Below are 20,508 nucleotides of genomic sequence, written 5' to 3' on the forward strand. Positions count from 1 at the left end.
AGGCTGCAACAGGCGAGCTTGGAGGGGATAAAACCAAATGATCGCGTCAGTCAAAAGTCCACAAACAAGGGGGACAACACATCAAGAGCTGACACAACTGAAGCCCTGCGCCTCCTCTACGGTTCAACCTCTCCGCCGTTGATAGGCGTCACGTAGCTCGTAGTCTCTCTCTCTCCCTCTCTCTCCCTCCCTCTCCCTCGCTCTGTGCCTCTCTTACCCCTCTCACTCTTCCTGTCATTTACTGCTCTATTCTACCCCCCGATTATTCCAAAGCAGCAGGACAATCATTGGTTCTGCTTTGAAATGTGCGTGATATCAGTTATATCGCAGATGGAAAGAGGGAAGCAGACGTGCGGGCACATGGTAGCCTAACAAACACACACACACACACACACATGCATTTACAGTAGAATTTTCAAGCACACATAGGCTGACAATGTGATCTGAACGGAAATACATAGGCAACTTACTGTGCGGGCTGATCCTCCGCAGCTCTATCCATGAGGTTTTCTCCTTTCCCCCCTTCTCACCGGTAATCACGCGCGATTCAAAGCCAAGAGGTGAAGCAGCCGAAACGTGCCTGTAACCATCATATACAAATCCACTCGCATCTGGCTGAGTCCCTTCGGTTGTGAGGGGGGGGAGAAATGCCACATGCAGCTTTTTCGTGCAGTTTCTTAATTCTCAGGACCGACAGTGGAGGAGCAAAAAAAAAAAAAATGAGGAAGAAGAAGAAGGAGAGGAGGAGGAGGAGGAGGTGACGGTCGGGACTGGTCGCCCACACGCTGCCCTGCCTGCCTGCCTGCTTGGCGCGGCTACGTTATTTTGTCCGAGAGCGCTTTGGGGGGGGGGGGGTGGGGGGGGGAAGGAAAAATATCCGCTGAGAGCAAGTCACTCAGTCAGTATGTGTGCGCGTGCACGGGCGCGCACACGCACGTGTGTGCGATGAGATACGTGCTTGATTGGGTCTCCCTTGTTGTAATAATGTACATGAGGAGGAGGTGGAGGTGGAGGAGGAGGAAGAGGAGGAAGAGGGGACGGCTCAGGCTGCTCCCATGCATGCAGGCTGGCTTGAGCGCACGGATAAGCCGAGCTCTGGCGCCTGCTGCCAAATACTTTTTTGGCCGCTGATGGTACTTTTCTCCCGTTTTTTTTTTTTTTTTCTTTCCGCGGCCTGATAGGAGCTATTTAAAACAGCACCATGAGTCAGATGTGTCTCCCAACACTGCACTCCGCTCTCCTTCCTGCGCCTCAAGTGACCGGAGAGGCGCAAAATCTTCACCAAGCGATGTCCCTGTGGCAACTCAGTGGAATAATACTTTTTTTTTTTTTCTTTGCAGGTAAGCTCCTCCTTATTTTAAGTTATTCAGATATTTTTCTGTAGATGCCGTAGCTCTTTTTTTCTCGCAGTGTTTCACAATACAATGAGGAATAGGGTTTTTTTTTCTCTCGTTGAAAAGTTTTTGGATACAGCTGAGTTGGTGAAGAGGATTTAAAAAAAAAAATGTCCTCTGTTTTTGTTTTGTTTTTAGGAAATCCTCAGGGTGGAAACGCGTGGCTTCTCGTTGGCGAAAACAAAGGAATAAAGGGTTCTAGGAGAAGGAACGGAACAACAAGGGAGGGCAGTGAGGGTGAGTTGCCAAAGGCTGTCTTTCTCCCTCCTCTCCTGTCTTCTTTTGCGCCAGATGTGGCTGCGCTGTGTCTCGCACGCTCTTCAGAAGCCGGAGAAGCAGCTTTCTTCGTCGGTTCCTCCGAGAGAATCGGATCTCCTCATCCTTTCTGCCAGTGTTGTCGCTCCTCGGAGAGGGAAACTGGAGAGTCCGTCAATTCCTCCTCCGTTCACGGTGCTCGGGGGAAGGATTGGTGATTGGTGACTCTCCGCCGATCGAGGATGTTTTCGCCCTAATCTCAACGCGACTGTGTGCGCCGCTCCACCACTGCATGCTGTTAGATCCGCCCAAGCATCTGTCCGTCTTTCCATTGGCGCATCCATCAGTGTCACACACACACACAATCACACACACACACACACACTGCCGTGCTCACATTCCTCGCAATACTACAACCTCCCCCCCCCCCCTTTTCACAGTGTACACTCAAACATAACACGCATGCACACGCAAACACACAGTACTCGTGCGCGCTCACGGGTGACGGAGAGCTCTCCTCTCCATCTGACTGACACAGTCCACTTTCTTAAAAGCCCGTCAACGACCGCGCTGCGCTTTTGTTTGGCGTTTTCTCTCCAATAGTAGGAGTCCGGGCGTTTTTTTACTCCTCGTGGCGCCAGACTTTTACTATTTCTTTCCAGATAACTAAAACAAGTGGAAACACAAAAATGTGTAACTGTCTACTAAGATAGGAAACACTCTTATTTTATGAGCGTAAAACATTATAACTATTTCATGTAAGGCTCAGCAGGGAGTTCAGTGTTCTGTCCCTGGATGATTATAAAAAAAAGATTAAATTCTGATTATGGCCATGAATCATGTCTTTTTAATAACCAGGGAGTTTATCTGCTAAGTTGACCCATACAGCTCTCTTATCACATTTTTTTATAGTTTCTAACTTAATATAAATCTGGATGTAATGTGCTCACTTGATGCATAAAATAAAAATCTCCAATTAAAAACAAAACTTTTCAGTGTTTTCGACCAGTTTAATAAAACACAGCTGCAGGATGCCTGTGGTCCCCCCCCCCCCCCCCCCCGCCCCCCTTTATTTTATTCACCGGCAGCACACCTGCAGACATTGTTCTCTGCTCCTTTTCTGAAAATGAAACTGTTCTGGTGTCATTTATCCAAACCTGGCTAAATGTGCGCACACTGTATTCGCTGAGAAGGATACAGACATACAGACACGACCTACTACGCCTACTCTATAAAACTCAGTCAGGGAGAGAGGGGGCTGAGAAAGAGGTGGGCTTCGATTTATTTTAGTCTACCAAATGAAAAATCAAATATATCATCACGGAGTAATTTTTTAACCCCTTTAAAAGTCGTGTAATCCTACAAAAAAAAAAAGCGGTTGACAGGTTTCATTCTTGTGCGCGCTCTCATCTGGATGGAAGTGCTAAAGACTTAGTCCTGGTTGAGACCATTCTGGTGGCGAACTGGGTTTAAGGAGACAGCATCCAAGACGCACTTTTGAGCTTGAACTTGATGCAGCGTTTAGCAGTTGTATTCTCCTCATCCCCTGGCGAAGGGAATTGAATCACGAACTCCAGTGCACTGCTGAGACTCCTGCACAATATGACTCCGAAAATAGCAGCGTGAATAATACGTGGCACAAACAATACAAAGCTGCAAATAGTTATGATTCTTTTTTTTTTTACATTTTTATTTTTATTTCAGTAGGGTTGCGTGTGTGTGTGAGTGCATGTGTGTGTGCAGTTTCCATAGTCAACGTTCTAACAGAACAGAACCAGTGAACAACTGAACAACTTAAAAGTTGTTTGAAATAACGTCACATTGTTTATAGAGTCAATGACGTGTAATGTGTGTGTGTGTGTGTGTGTGTGTGTGTGAAAGAGAGAGAGAGAGAGAGAGAGAGAGAGAATAAAACAAAACAGAGCCTCAGTGATGATTCATTTGTGTGTGTGTGTGTGTGTGTGTGTGTGTAGGGGGGGTGTGATTAACACATTTACGCAAAACGTTTGCACAACACTTTGAAGTTGCATCGTGTTAAAAAGACCAAGAAAAAACTGAACAGTTATTAAATATGTTTTAAAGCAGGGACAGATGTGTGTCATTTACCCCGAATTCACGTTGGATCAAGTTGAAATCGAAGTTTAAAGCAGTTGTAGACACACAGTGTCATTTTATGTACAATTGAAGCCACTGAATTATTCTTCCGCGATCAAATGATTAGTTTGAAGGTTATTTTTTGGTTGTTGTTGTTTTGGGTTTTTTGGCCAGCAGAACCCTTTTATCTGCGAACTGTAAATATTTTCACACACGATAAGGAAGTCGGCACATTTATTTTCTTTTATTACATTTTTTAAATAAGAAACTGCGAGAGCAAATGACCACAATTTAATTTATTAAACCAGACAAGAAATCACAGCATTACATAAAATAAATAACTTATCAAATTCATATATTGTTAAGACTCGCCAGCGGGCCCATAGGATAAATATTATACCGTGTTCTGTCGCCGTGTTCCCCGCCTGGTGCGTTTTCATGAAGCTCACTGATATTAAAACTAATCTAATTCAACCTTCTCCTCTTTGATTGCTCGCAACTATAGGAGTCGCGGTGATGACGGGGACATATTTACCTCTTCCTTCTAAAAACAATAAGCATCATATACAGAGAAATAAATCCACGGTGGCATATTAGGATTTGAGCACGCGAGCTCTAGACAGCCGCGTTTATGCCACAAAAAATGTGGTATATAAGTGATGAAGCAATCAACTTTTGTAGTATTGATTCCACCAGCATTTAGAGAGAGAGAGATGCACGTAACGTCGCACACACTTACTGTTGATCCAGACTTCTATAGGCACGTGTGTGAAACCTGTTTTACGCATGTGGGTCAGTTATTTGTGTCGGTTTTCCTTCACTTTGCATGGTGGTGGTGTTGTCTTACGTGTGTGTGTGTTTGGTAACAGCAGACAATATGAGGGTACGGCGGCTTTATGCCGCCTCTGCCTTTACGCAAAAGTCGTACCTCCAGACAAACCCCCTCCGCGGACGCACGGCAATGCAAGGTTTTGGCTCTCACGGTGCAGGAGGTGAGCCCAAATTTGATGCTGTCCCTTACTTATTGCTACTATTGAATAATGAGCAGGCAAGACATAAATCATTATGGGTATATAGAGGCTAAAATCCTCAAAGCGCAGACTCAGTGATTTCTTTTTTTTGCTGGCTAAAAATACCCTTTATTATATAGATGCATCACAAGGGGAGAAGTATTTTAACTTTCATTCTTGCACTTTCTTTTTTTCAGGAATATGATCAATACTTGCGAGCTCCAAAGTTACAATAAAACATTCTGTAAGATGCGCGGATTGTGCCACAGCCCAGATCAGGCTTTACTCGATTTCCGATGCGTTCGGTTCAGTAGAAGCAAGAGAAGGTTTAGAGCACAACTAATGTGATTTATCTCCGAGCCCCACCGCTCTACAACATCCGCGATTTACTCTTTTTTTTTCTCCCCCTCTCCTCCCTTTTCTTGTTCTCCTTCTACGACGATCACTTTGACGTGGGGAGGCAGCGTGGCGCACCGGCTTCACGGCACACTGGTTTCTAGTAGAGTGGATAAAGAGCCATAGGGAGGGACAGAGCAGCCTGTGGGGGAGAAAAAAAAATACAAAAAAGGAAAAGAAATAAAGAAAAAGAAAGTAATAGTATGATGTACTGTATGTCCCCTAAATTCTAAACTGTGGCACAGCTCCAGAATCCTTTTATCCATTCTCAGTGTGAGCGCACATTTCAGGACAAAAAAGTGGGACAATGGGTGATAAATATATACAAGTTGATAAAGTTAGCCTGCATGTGTGCCTGAATAATATCCCTGTCAACATCTTAACCATATTCAGTGATATTAAGTCTAAAACATACTGTTCCCTAAGCCTTTAAAATGTTTTGTGAGAAGTGCAACTGCAAGTTCATCTGTTTTTAATAGTAAAAAGATAGAAACTATCTCTCTATTGTGCAGGACAGACTGAAAGGAGAAATCCACAGGCCTCATCAAGCTACACTTTAAGTTTTCTAAGTTCCTTCCTCCCTGAAACGGCTTTTCGTCGCCCTGTTTTTGGAGTTCTTCCCTCTCACCCCGAGGCCGTGCCTGTGGCTGTTGGCCAATCCCTCCTGCCTTGCCCACCACGATTTAGACAGACTGTTTTATTATGTAGTGTTAAGGTTTCGCTGATATCTGAATGGCCTCCAAAAGTCATCTTGCCTAACTGGAAGTGGTATTAACTAAAAAAAAAAAAAAAAAGAAAAGAAAAAGCCACCAATTTGCATGGAGAGCGAATTAAAAAGGAGGCCACGGTTAGACTCTCCTCAAATAACTTTACAAGTTCCAAACTCCCACCAACAACAAGACAAGTATTTGACGTGAGAAGCTTGAAAAGACAGAGTGGACGCTTTCTCTCTCTTCCTTTCCCTCCCTCCCCAGTGTCCTCCCTCCCTTCTGCCTCGTTGGGTGTGCTGCGGAGCTAGCAGGGTTGAGAGGGCAAGTGCTGACCAGCCCTCTTTCTTTCTCTGTCTGCTCTTACTAGGTCATCAGACACACACACACACACACACACACAAACACACACACCTCTCCTTGCGGTCAGTGTTGCCCCTTGGGAGAAGGGTAATTTAAGCCCTCCTTGATGTAGCCTATTCATCACTGTCCCGTGGTCCGCACTTCAAAATTAAAGTCTGATCTACAAAGTTAGAGTAAAATGACATAAAAATTGGCAGAGGTCACAGAGGGCCGGACCAGTGAAAACACAAAGAGGCACCTCTTTTCCTTTTTTTTTTTCCTCTTTAATTTAGAATTTAGCAAATAGGGGAGAAGTACACTTTAATAAAAATAAGAAGATAAAATAAGAGAAGCCTGGTATAAAGTTGTATTGGGGACAGTTTTGTATTTACCATTTTACCAACACAGCTAATTTGCAATTAGCTCATTTATGCAACTTTCTAACCTGCTAAGATTCTTTTTAAAATGTGATTAAAAAAAAAAAATCAACACCTAAAGGTAAATAGCCAACTCGATTCTAGAAAGTTCATGTCCATGATTGGTCTCAGTTACATAAGATAATAAAATCAAAATGTCTTAATTTCATTAAAATCCTGGAAACAAAATTGATGAAGTAGTAATCCTTCCTTTTGACATATTTATTTAACATGGATGAATTGGGATGGGCTAGAGCTTCATAAAGTAACATTAAATATCAAATCCAAGTATAGAATAAATAATAGATACCTTCAAATTGTTAGTATTTAAGAACAGTTGCCTGTGTCATTTTTCTCTTACAGACCTTTTGACACATGCCATCGATTGTATATCATATTATAGGTCTTATTGCATTAGAAAAGCCATATAAAATACAGTTAAGGGTCATTTATTTTGAGTTTGACTTTGAGCTTTTTGCTGTTTGCTTCCTAGACCCCAAACAGAGCACGGATTTTAGAGATGAAGTGGAGCCCATTTAGAGTTTCCTTCATCTTTGGACTGTGACATTAGGAGGTAGAAAGCGTTTGGAGACGTGTGTAAATCTGACTGCAAACGTAGAAATCAAGATTTCATTCACACAAACACTCGATCCCATGACTATGTGCATCTTTCTTTTAGTTTCTATGACTCACATGCTGCAATCGCCGGGATTGTGCAGTTTGATTGGCTAAATCAACACGTGATCCTCGACTAAAATATGTCATATTTAAGACAATAAATACAAAAGCAATTTTTAAAATGCGAAAAACACTGGACAAGAAATAGCAGAATAGACATGACAAGAACAAGTAATAGGCATTTCACTGTAAGTGTGAAACAATTAGTGTGTTTTTTAGTTGTACAACGAATCATAAACTGTAACGTAAACTCACAGTTATTTTTTTTGAGGGAGTAGGTATTTCCGAGGAAATGTTTGTGTCTAATGTCTGGTGCATGTCTGATGAGTTACACTGTTTATCAGCCTGCAGTGTGATGGCACACTGCTGAGTGAGTCACTGCTTCCTTACTGCGTACGTGTGTGTATGTGTGTGTTTTGTCTGTGCATGTGTGTGTGTGTGTGTGTGTGTGGAAACCATGCTGACAGCTGCAGCTCATTACAGGCACTATTACTGATGGGGACTGCTGGGGGAAATTCCTTCTTCCACAGAGCAAACCACCCTGTTTACCACACACACACACACACACACACACAGGTCTTGCTTATTCATAAACTGGAGTTGCAACATCTGTAAATGAAACACAAATGAAATAAAAAACATTTACTAAACATTTATTCTTGAGTGAAAAAAATGTAAGAAAAAGGAAGCTTGCTTCAATAAAAGGGCGAGGAAATAAATGACATCCTTCCAGCTGCTATAGAATAAAAAGACACATAGCTTACCTGCACACAAAGTATATTCCTCTACATGTAGTCCTCAGTGTTATCTCTGAGTGTGTGTGCATAGACATACATGGACAAGAACACTTAGCCACAGGGTAAGAAAACTTAAGAGGAGATGAGATCACTGGTGCACTCTAAGACTTGCTATACTGGCAAACAGCAGTGTCTCTCTCTCTCTCTCTCTCTCACACACACACACACACACACACAGTCACACAGCCAGGGAGTATACAGTGTCCAGTGACGTTAATGAGAGGGCTGAAAGCCAGACACATGTGCTAGAGTCATTAGGGAAGACTTCATAGCTACACTTTAGGCCACTACACCCCATTACTGTACTTCATTGGTTACACTGCTTGAAAATAGTGGTTTCTCAAAGTCAGGTTCAGGGACCACCAGGGCTTTTTTGAGCCCCTGGGAATCCCTCTTAAAAATAAAAAAAAGTTTTTCTTTTTTTTAAAATTTGAAACCGTATGTGCTAAAAACACAGAGATCACCTTTTTCTTTCGCTGTGATTGGATGCTGTTACAGATAGAGACATACGGATTTTTCTGTGTCGCAAGTTTAAAATGTCTACATTAAGACACATAGTTGTATTAGACATGTTACTGGGCAACACAGTTACACACTGTCCTTTGTTGTGTTGACTGTCCAACAAAGCAGGAGACTGGAATTCGAGTCCAGTGTGAAAGTCTCGATGTTCATTTAACTAAACCTAACTCTGATGCCTTGGTGTCTAATTCTAACCAAACTGCTGTCAGCAAAGGTTTGATTCAAGGGCAAAAAAACTAACAAAACAAATGTGTGAAACTAACTGACTTTTTTATGCCCGGCACCAAAATAGACAAATTTCAGCAGATGCCTGCTACGTTATGTGTGGGCCATATTTTAACAATTGGTCCTGTTGGATGTACGAGAGGTGTGGGGACCTATATGGTGGACACATTTATGGTTGAAAACCTCTTTTAGACACACGAAACGTGTGTTTAATTTCATTTTACGTGAACCCAGATTTGACTTTGACTGGCTTTTTCAAGATGTTAAGCATAACAGTAAATGGGCACATCATCAGCATAAAGAGAGAACCCTGAAAAAGTTGTGTTATTTGTTATTTGTAATTGGAGATATAAGACCCACAGTAGCCCATGAAAATGAAATTAAGAAAAAAAAATGGTGTATGAAGATGTTCCTTTATGAACAGAGACCAATTCGCTCTCATGCATTAAAAAGCACCTTAAAGTAGAACAAGCTGCTTTTATTAATTACGGTTAATGTGAAGTTGTTATGGCCACTCATAACTGCCCTCCCCCCATTCCGTCCCTTAGGACACACTAGTCACCTCCAGAGAAGGAGAAAGACGCTACAGAGAGAGAAAGTGAAAAGCATCATCACAACCAAATGAACAGAGAAAATCAGGCCGTGCCAAAGGGGCTGCAGTCAAGAAAACTAAGCTGTGTGTTTAAAAACAAAATGGTGGTGGGGTCATATTGGTTATGAAACATATTTTTCTAAAAAGCAAAACTATTGGCAGAACATGTTTTTCTACTCCTGTTTGCAGACATTGGCGATGTTCATAACCCATTGTTGAATGTGTTTGTGTGTTTCATTTTCTTTTACCTTTATGCTAAACTATTTATTCTACCTCAGGAACTCTCCTCAACAACCTCACAGCTCACCCAAGACCTTTAACAGGAGTTTGTTTAGTAACACTGAAACATTTCTCTTCCATAAAACATGGTGTCGAATCAGAGAATTCAGGGAAATTGCAAATTCCTGTTACTATGGGCTCTGAAAACACATATTTAAGTAATAACATTTTTGAATGTAAAATCACTATGAACCAAAGAAGCTTGGACTATTTAACATTCTTTTTTTTCGAGAATCAATTAAAGCTGGTGTCGTAATACACACACACAGATAAACATATATCAATCAAATATTATTTGTTAGTTGTCACCATATCCTAATTTTGTTAATAAGTAAAGAAATAAGAATCTGGTTGTAATCATGTTTTCATTGGGAATTTTCTAGTAAAGAATAATCTTGTTTTTTTTTTTAGGATACTGGAATTAAGAGGTTTTACTGAACTTAACATTAAAATTAACATTAAGTAATTACTATCATCAAACTGAGATAAGCTACATAAGCTAACAGGGTAGGATGCACCAAACCGTTTTTGCTCGCCTGAAGTATATTCCACATTTGGATCTTAGTTTGAGCCACTTCTTTAAAGGAAATGAATCTTTGATTGCACATGAAAACTATGAAAGTGCAACACTACAGGAAGCACATTAGGTCAAAGTTTAACTAGTAGGGCTGTAAGCTGTAGAGGCTGTTTACAGCTGGAGGTTTGCTTTATAGCCAGATGCCTTTGTTCTTCAAACTAATGTAATTCACATGAGGCTGTTTTTAACCTGGTTTTATATCTTAGCGAACACACTGCATCGCTGAGTACAATGTTATCATACAACTGGTGGCTTAAGTGATGGAATCAAAATAGCGTCCTCTCAGATCCGACCCACCGGAAGCCTCACTTGTACTTGACCAAACCCAACCCACGTCCCGAGACGTCACGCAGGTTTTCATATTCAATACTCATCTGTTACCCAAGCTAAGCCAATTGACAACAAATTAGCAAAACTGTGTCTTTCCCCCCGTTCCCCTGTCGTGGCGTACTTGCATTGAATTAATTTTATAAAATGATCATGAATTACATTTAAATTCAACTTCAATTATTAACAGACAAAACAATCTCACCTAAAAACCATCTTTACACAACAAACAGCAAACAGCCGGGTCTGAAGTATCAGTGTTTATTTCTGAATGCTTGTGATAGATCCAGTGACGCCGTAACAAGCCCTTATAAAATTTTGTAACGCTGGACTCTCAGCAGCCTCACTGTGATACAGTATTATTATAATATCGCTGACTATACACAAACATAGCTCTAGATTACAGAAACACTCAAACACTGTACATTTCAGGATGCATAGCAAGTGCGTGGGCGCCACTCCACACTGAGAGCTTCAGTGGATACAAATCACAGGCCGATACTCTTGTCATGTCAGCCCAAAGCCACTTGAGCTGCGCCCAGTGTTTATCTTACTGTGACATTCTCCCTGCTGTTATGCTGAAGCATCTCCCCTCCTCCCACCCACTTTCACCCCACCGCTAGCCTGTAAAAGATACCCGCTAAATGGAAAGAGAGAGACGGATGAATTTAATGGCGGCAGAGGGATACACAGAAAGTGAAGTAAAAGGAAAACACAGAGAGGGAGAAGATGAGCACACATTTGTCTCTCTGTGACAATGCTGATGCTGTCTCACTTATGAGGGACCCTGATGTGACACGAGGGATGTTTGATACTGCACAGATGTGTTAACCAGCTCCCGTGTAAGAAAACCAGTTGAGTTTACATGTATTGTTAAGGTCTGTGTTGTTTTGTTTCAGCACTAGGCCCAAATGATTTTAAGGTGGAAATTAATGCCACAATGTATATTAACTATTTATAGGAAACAAGTTATAGTCCATAATAAAAGCCCCTCTATCCTGAATCTAAGAAACATCTGTCAGTTAAAATAAGCTTTAATATTTCATGCTGAACTCCTTGCTCCCACCACTGTCCATACACCCCCACAGCCTCCTCCTTCTATCATAAACACACTCTGACCTCATGTTGAACCAACATCCATAAGCCGTACGCAGCATCCACACCTCTGCATGCGCACTGCATATCAGACTGTGCTAAATGCAGACACCACGGGCTGCACTGGACACAGTTTCTCTCTTACAAAACTGACAGTCAGGTGCCTTTGGGCCTCACAAAGATGCCAGCTGATTTGACATCCAAAGTTAGAACCACGTCTGCTCCGCGCCTGTCTGGATTAGTGCCTCGCACGCGGGGCTAAAATGGCTGACAATCTGCTCTACCTCGGGGGAGGTGAAAGGAGAGGTCAATACTATGCTCAAATGATTTCCCACTTCTGCAGAGAATGAGTAGTTGCAGCTTTAGGATGTTTAGTGACACGGAGCATTTTCTTGATGTGTCCCGCTGCATCTCAAACATGGAAATGTGTCTTTACATCAGCAATATTGATGACTGACGTGTGAGGAAATAGAAAGCAGCGTCCTCGACGTTAAACAGATGCTGACCAGCAGATCACCGTGAACCGTCCACCGAAGTTCCAGAGTCTCGCAGGGATTGTAGGTTATGTAAAAAGTCTCAAATGTGTGTGTGCGTGTGTGTGTAGCCCTGAGTAGTTTCTGAAGGCTTTTCCTCTGAAGTGTCAAACTCCCAGAGAGAGGATCAAGTGCTAAGCTGGGGACTCAGGAGCTCAGTGCCTGTGTGTGTCCAGCAGCAGCACACATTTGTGGTTTCAGGGATTGAGGAAGTCATATATCCTTTTATCTGTACTTGTGGAAGACCACAAGTCTAATGCGAGTCGGTGGCGCAAGGCTAAATCCACACACTCGAAGCATGGATCGGTGTGTGTTTGTGTGTGTGTGTGTGTTGGGATGTAAAAAGGTGCATCAGAGAGCAAGGCCTCCTGAGGGGGAAGCACAGAGTTGAAAGGTCAAACACACATATGGGGGGGTCAGTGAGCAGCCTGGCAAGCGGAACAGAAACCTCATGCACACAGAATCACATAGGTCAGTTAAATGCCTGTGTGTGTGTGAGTGTGTGCACAGTATGAACGCACAGATGTGAAAAATATATTAGCTAACTATTAGCGTAGACCCTCAAAGTGTGTATTTTTAACTTAAGCTAAGTTTCTTTAATACTTGTGTAAGTAGTTACACACGTCAGACAACTTCAATTTCAATTTTTCCTGTATATTTTCGGAATATCCATCATGAGTGTTGTCAGGGAACTTTGAGCTGTACCATGAATTATTTAGTATCTTCTGCATTTATATATCATAAATCTGAGGGTCAGTGGTTTTTAAAATAAATAGATAAATAAAACCATAAACAAACTCAGTATTTTTTTTCATTTTTACTTGTAATGCGCTGTATTAGTACAGATTATATGAGAGAGAGACACAGAGATAGAAAAACAAAATTATTTGATATTTACATATTTAGTATCTTTATTTCAGTCATCTTCAACAGGTTTACGCAGTTTCCTTAACATATCTGTGACACGTTTTCGGTCCAGATCAAAGGTAAAAATTCAGCACCACAGTTTGATGGTTACTCTATAAACAGCTCGGTTTATAATCGGTGACTCTAGTACCTGCTACATTCACTGCACAGCAAACTCTCTTCTTCGCTTCTTTAGGAAAAAAACATATATAACAATGCAACTGTATTTGTTTGAGGTTAAGACCAACCCTGAGAAAAAAAGAGGCTTCCACACCAACTGAAGCATCCAGGATATAACATGACGTTCCTGAATGATTAGATAAAGAGTTATTATAACCCACAAAGCACAGGATGAGCCGTGTATCATCGGAAAAGCAAGGCAAAGCCTTATCACCAGATAGCAGAACCAAGGGATGTAGTACAGCGGGTGAAGAGAAGAGGGACCAGAACTGAGCTCTGTGGCACACCTGATAAAATCCAATGAGAGCTATAATCTCATCTCTGCCAAGATACCATCAAGTTTTGTCAAGATAACACTTATGCCAAATGAGGTCAATAGGCCCAACAGAAATCCAGATTTGCAAACACATATGGTTCACTAGGTCCCCACTTTACCGGCCAGTACATTCAGTGGGTTATACGTGTAATGTTATAGTTGCAAATACGGACATACAATCTTGCAACATTTGGACGCAAAGACAACTTGGTTAGGGCACTGGAAAAGATCATAGCTTGGGTTAAAATGAAATAGCAACACTGGCTAAAGTTACGACATTCACTGCCAGTTTGAAAAAGGAAACACACTGCTGGTCCTGTGGTTTGTCTCCCACGTCTCCTGTGTATGCAGACTTCAAAGTACACTAGGTGCCCCACTGAACCATAACCATGAGTATAATAACCACTGATCACTGAGCCTCGTAACATTCACATTGACTGTATAAAAGTCTACGTGCAAACATGCAAAGATAATAGTTTGTCTTTATTATTATTTAATTAATCAAAGTTTAGATTTCTTTTTACATTACATGGCATTCAGGTCAAAATGATAAAATTAAAACTTTTCTCAAGGAAATAAACTATATAAAATTGGTTTTAACACACTTTCTTATACCTGCTCTATGGCCCCTTTACGCTCATGTTTTTTCATCAGCCCATTCTCGTTTCAGAGGTGTTAAAAAAGTGAGTGATGCTCGAAGCTTTCGGTGTATAGTCAGTTAGAAACCAGAAAGGAAGTCTCATAGGGAGGTGGACTGGGATGGTGGACAGTACGCAGGAAATCTAGGTATCTTTCTTTGAGGTTATTTCTTTTCTAACTTCTAACTTAAGTTTTTCTTCCTAACCATAACCGTAGTTGTTTCTTCACGACATGTTGCTCTGAAGTTGTTTTCCATAATCGTAATCCATAATAAAGTGTTTTTTTTTTGTGTGTATATAAAGTCGTTCCTGTCACGTCAAAAGGTAAAACTCCTGGAGCATCCAGTACTGAGAGTACTGGCACCAAAGTGCACCTGCAACATCAATACATGATGCAGTTGTACCCAGGGCATCAAATAGTGGCGTCCCTCAAGTGTCCAATAGTAATACACAGTCGCCCCGACTGTGGAGCAAGAAGGTAGAGCGGTTGTCCACCAATCTCACAGTTGTTAGTTCGATCCCCGGCTCCTCCGGTCACATGTCAAAGTGTCCTTGAGACACTGAACCCCGACTGGTGAGTGTTGGCCAGCTGCATAGCAGCTCCCCCATTGGTGTGTGTGTGAGTGTGAATGGGTGAATAAGAAGCAGTGTAAAGCACTTTGAGTACCAATAGGTAGAAAAGCACTATATAAGTACAAAACATTTAGCATTTAATGTTAAATGTTAATATGATACAACAAAGGCCATACAAAGCGGCACAACTTTAGGAAGTGTCAATAAATGACGCCGTGGAATGACAACATGTTGTCTTCATCTGTTGATAACTACAGCAGTTTGAGAGGTTTAAGTTTGTTTTTTTTTCCATTCCATTTTTTTCTGCTTCTAAATCTACACTGGTCAGCCACAACATTAATACTACCTGGTGCTTTTATTGTTATGGCGGCAATGATCGACAAGTTTCAGAAGCGAGTTTCAGACGTTGCATTGCCACAGAGCAGTCTGAGTGCTCATGCTGACCTTTGTCCATTTCAACATTAATACCACCAGGTGCTGCCTGTATAAGTAACACACCCTTCCACGCACGTTATTGTAATAAAGTGGACACCATGGCTTTCAATTTCATTTTTATTATTGAACCTCTAAATCTTCCTTTCTGTGGCTTTGTGGTGAGCTCACCTCCTCAACCTATACAGAAGACGCGACCACCACCTTATTTAAACTTGAGATCTGTAGGAAAATAAAGGTGTGCTGTCGATGTGGTTTTAGCACTCCCAACATTTTACACTGTGGTTTGTAGTGTTGTAGTGGGAGGCAGTGCATGTGGGGGGAGGGGGGGGGGGGGGGGGTGCAGCGAGCTACCTGACAATGCAGGAAGAAATGTGCTAAAAGCCAAACCGTGTTTGTCGTCATGTTTTCACAGCTACTATCTAAACTACAACAAGAGTCAGTTTTGCCGTGACGACAAAAAGGTCGACTCTGATTGGTACTTCATGGTCACAATCTCTCTCTCTCTCTGTCTCTCTCTCTTTTTTTTTTTCCTTTCAGGTTGCTGCAGAGATTTCTCGAAATCGTACATTGTGATCCAATTCGTTTGAATTCACCCAAAACCAAGAATCAACCTGGGTATGAGAGATGAGGGCACCTGTTTCACGGAGCGAACTCATCGCTCTTGGCTATGTAGAAGCACTTGTGTCTCCTTCCTCGCTCCTTCATCTGTCCACACTGTTCCTGACTTTCTCGAGTTATTAGTCTCTCGCACCTCTCTCCATATCAGCAATCAGTTTGTCCATCAGCCCCCCTCCCCACCCCACCCCCCCAACACACACACATAACACACACATAACACACACATAACACGTCAGTTGTATCTTTTAGACTGAGGAGGAGAGGAGGTTGTTGGCAGCAGGTGGAGTTGACAGGAGAGGAAAGGAACTACACAGGAAGTACATTAGTTATCACTCCCATGTCTTCTCCACCTTTTCACTTCCTATCACCGCCCGACATCTCAGATCCAAGGCAAGCTGCTTCTCATGTCTCAACCCACCCCTTTTCCCTTTTCTCTCGTTCTCGCTCACACGCCTCTAAAAATGACTTCCGTGCTCCACTTTAGTGTCGGGCCCCGGGATCTAGATGACACTTGGCAAGCCACAGAAGTCGCAAGACAACTGGATGAAATATTTAAATGAAAGACGGCAGGGCTAGGAGAGGTGAGGAGAGAGAAAAGGAAATACAGAGCATTGGACGGTGGAAGGAGAGAGTGACGATATTCACACAGTGAGCAGAATGTGAGGGCTGTGTGACAAGAAGTGCAGATAAATTGGCTTTTATCTGTGAAATAGCCTGAAGAGATATATACCAACATGGTATGAGATCATATGACTTTATCTTGTAATCATTAGAAAGTCTTGGTAACGTGCTTTCAGCCAGCGCAGCTGCTTAGAGGTTAATACAATTGAAATATATATCTTTATTATAGTAAAGATAGAATTAGGTTCTATTTGACTTTTTTGTTGCTGATAGTCTTGAGCCATACTATCATGGATTGGCTGTGTTACCATGACAGCACGGTCAGTGACATGCTACATGCTGATTCTGAGCCAGTTTGATGTTTAGGTGCATGCAATACTTATTATGCACAGGGGCACAAAACAGATGAAGTGTAGCTGATTCAGAATTCAAACATTTATTCAAAAATCAAGCCTGATGATGACGACATGGAGTAAAATAGGGAAATCACCCCAGTTATTACAGTTAGTAGTTATACAGTTATACATAGTTATTACAATGTAAAATGGAAATCAGTCAAGATTTAAAGAAGTGTATCCAAAAGACAGGGAAGAACCACAATCTGAAAAAGTACAACACAAAATACAATGAACGAAAATACTAAAAAAACCTTTAAAATCCATCAAAAAGGACAAAGTCTAAAGATGACTAAATAAGTTTTACAATAAAGTGGGATTATGCTATGAGTGCTATGAAATAACTGATTATGGTCACAAGCTGGATGTGAGGATGTGCTGACACAATTGAAAGTCATGATAAAGTGTTGTTATAATAATGGTTTCAGTAATATGGACAGAGACATTTGGTGTACAGCGCCTTTATATTGCATTAAAATGTTTGATGAGTATCATTATAGCAAAGAAACATGGTGGGCGAAGTCTTAGTCCAGTTTTAGTCCAGCCAGTATACCGGACAATGTATTTAAACATATCAAAAAAAAAAAAGTTTTCCCAGACAACACATTTTGCTGGCTACAATATCTGAGCATCTAGGACAAAATCCCGTTTGTCCGTATGTTATTTAATCATTTTATTGTTATGTTCAGGGACCCAAAGCACTTGGTTTGTTTGTTTGTGGTCAGATTAAATGAGATTAATCTAATCACAAATGTGTTTATGTCCTCTTAAATAAAACCACCATCTAATTTTAGGCAAAGTGCTTTTCTTGCATAAACTTAACCCCACACAGGACTCTAGAGTCCAACTTGGATTTTAGTATGATAGTCCTCTGCTTTTTATGCCCACTATCCTTCCAAACTATCTCCTGCATTTATTTGTTATTACAAAATACGCACGGTAACATTGTCAAGAACATAATTGGTGCTTGCAGTTGAGTTGCATAGTAATGTAATTTTTTGGGAGAGACAGGGTTGGAACATGAATGTCTGTTCCAAATTTTATGCTAATCCATCTCAAATTTGTTGATGTATTTCGTCCTGAACTAGATCTGTCATAGCAGCAGAAGACGAAATGCTATAGGGGACGATCCACAACATGAGGAATCGTGGTCTGGGCATCATCTGGGCAGAATTTGCTGTCATCCCCTTCAGTAGATGTTGAGATATTTTACGAAATGAGATTAAAACTTTCCAATACAGCTTGGGTTTTTAAGGGACGTTGATTGTGGTAAACACAGTGGGTATAACACTTACTGTTAAAAAGGTTGGACATTTCACAATAAAAGTAAATTCAACCAATAGTTGTTGAGATGTTTAAGCATCACCACATCTAGAGACGTGCCATTGACTTTTTTAACAGCCAGTTTACGTTGTGCAATGTTAACCTTTTAGAGACGTGATTGCCATCTTGTGAGGATCCCCCCTGCCCACTTGCTGGTAAGTTGGAATCTATGTTTTGACTTGTACTGAATTAGCGGATTTTGCATGAAGCCACTGAAAAACAGTTCATGTATTTGTTATTATTTTTTCCACAGATCACTGTTTGTTATTGCAATGTAATTTCTTCAGGTAGGAGTCTCTTTCTTCCTTTTCACGTCTTCCAAACTCCATCAAATTAGAAGCATATGGACATGTTTTGCTATACACTGTATTTTTATTTTTTATTTTTCGCTCAGCACTGTAGCATGCACAGGTTAAAATGCTGCAAAGATCACAAGATGGCGCACAGGTCCCCCAACAGTTAGCAAAACTAGACGTCTTTCATTCTAATTTCATTCTCATTTGGTCGGATTCGATTAAGTCAAATCTTTAAAGTCACTCAGTACTATGCTAAAACGAATGATTCAATTGTGACTGAGGTTACTGGAGTTAAATATACAAAAAAAAAAAAAAAAAAAAAAAGCCTCTTATTGGCACTGATAATGTCAGCCAAGCTGTAGTGCTGAATTCAGGCCAACATTTATTTGAACGTATTAAACTGAGATAAAGAAAATTAATTGCTGAGTATTTCAGCGATCGGATCCTAATGGAGTTTGCTCACAGTACAAGCCCTCTACACAAAACATGACAATGACCACATTCACAGCTCAGACACTGACAGACACTCGAGCTAGTGCCCATAGAACTTTGCTGCATAATGTTTTTACAGTACACCCATTACTTTACAAATCAGGATCTCAGATACTAATAGAATTTATGTTTCATCCAATCTCCCATGAGAAACGATACTGCGCGGTAAGAAAGCACTTTCAGATTTGTGTTTGTTTGTGGTTGGCTCGATTTACACAATTGTCCACAACTTGCTTTGTAAGCTCTCTTTAATTATTTTGTCAGCTGGTCATGTGCACAGAGCTGCATGCTGGTGTGTGTGTGTGTGTGTGTGTGATAGCCTTTGTGGTTATTCTGTATGTACATAATTGCGGTGAGGTATACTGTACCTCTCTGGCACGTGTGCATGGGTTTGTGTTTGCAGAATAATTTATGCTTCATGTGGCGTTAGAGTTGTTTTTTATATCTCGAACAAGCGACAGAAGTCAAAGAAAGGGAATAAAATTCAAAGCACCCTGTAGTGTTACTGTATATATAATTTAAAATAGAAAGTCAATAAAAATGGAGATGTGATATGAAATTTGTGTGATCTCTTTTGTGTTTTACACGCAGCACTGTGCATTATATCACCTTCCCCTGGAGTACAGAAATGTTTCTGCTATTTTAGAAACTGCTCCCAGTATTATTACCATAAAATCACCATGCATTACAGATTTATGAAGACATGGATTTAAGTAAATTGCAGAATAAAGTATAATAACAGCAACAAATATTTTGCACATAACAATCATGTCCTGCTCAGGTCATATTCAGCAAAAAAAAGACTGGAAAAACAAACACACACGGACGACTGTGATTTACACTCTTACAAACAGTGTAAAGGTATTGTGGCAAGGAACACGAAAAAGAAATCCCTTTCTATATTACTCTGTGCATAGGAAGCAACGAAACTGCTGAAATATTGCCATCCAGTAGTACAGAGTAAAGTATTACTTCAAATAAACATTCTGTTTCCTAGCGCTGGGCTTTGTGAATAAATGGAACAGAGAGTTTGCAGCAGAGGACTTTTCTCCTGCGCTGATTGGGTGCAGATGTGAGCTCCAGTCTGGGTTTGGCTAAAGTCCTGCTGCCAGGAATATTTGCTACAATTCAATAAATAGAGCTGTTAGGAGCGAGGCATTTCCTTGTCACCATGTCAAGGTTTCAGAGCAGATGTTTCAGATTGAGTGTTTTTACTCTTCTTATAGGTGCATTCAATGCTTAGGCCACAGTAGGCTCAATATAAAACCTTGTAACTCCATAATTTTATTGAAATTCTGCAGATTAAATGTAAACTGACATTAAAATTAAAAGGATTTGGAATGATGGATGTACTGAATGTGAGGTTTTTACATGTAGACCCTCATGGGTGGGGTGAGAGAATAAAATGCTAAATTGTTGCGGTGGAACAGGTCAATAAAAGCACCAACAATATTTTAGATATGTTTTTAAGACATTTCT

At 41.0% G+C, this 20,508-nt stretch overlaps 1 long non-coding RNA gene across 2 annotated transcripts; it reads left to right on the top strand.

Annotated features, from left to right (window-relative positions):
• Positions 1–1,498: 1,498 nt before the first annotated feature.
• LOC137109891 (uncharacterized) lies at positions 1,499–20,194 on the top strand. 2 transcript variants are annotated; one of them, XR_010912301.1, is made up of 4 exons: positions 1,499–1,631; positions 15,822–15,899; positions 18,007–18,396; positions 18,495–20,194. It is a non-coding gene; the product is annotated as an uncharacterized lncRNA (long non-coding RNA). The 2 variants fall into 2 exon arrangements; XR_010912300.1 differs by having other exon boundaries at positions 15,822–18,396.
• Positions 20,195–20,508: the final 314 nt, after the last annotated feature.

This window comes from Channa argus, chromosome 2 (genome assembly GCF_033026475.1).
Source record: "Channa argus isolate prfri chromosome 2, Channa argus male v1.0, whole genome shotgun sequence".
Lineage (NCBI taxonomy): Eukaryota > Metazoa > Chordata > Actinopteri > Anabantiformes > Channidae > Channa > Channa argus.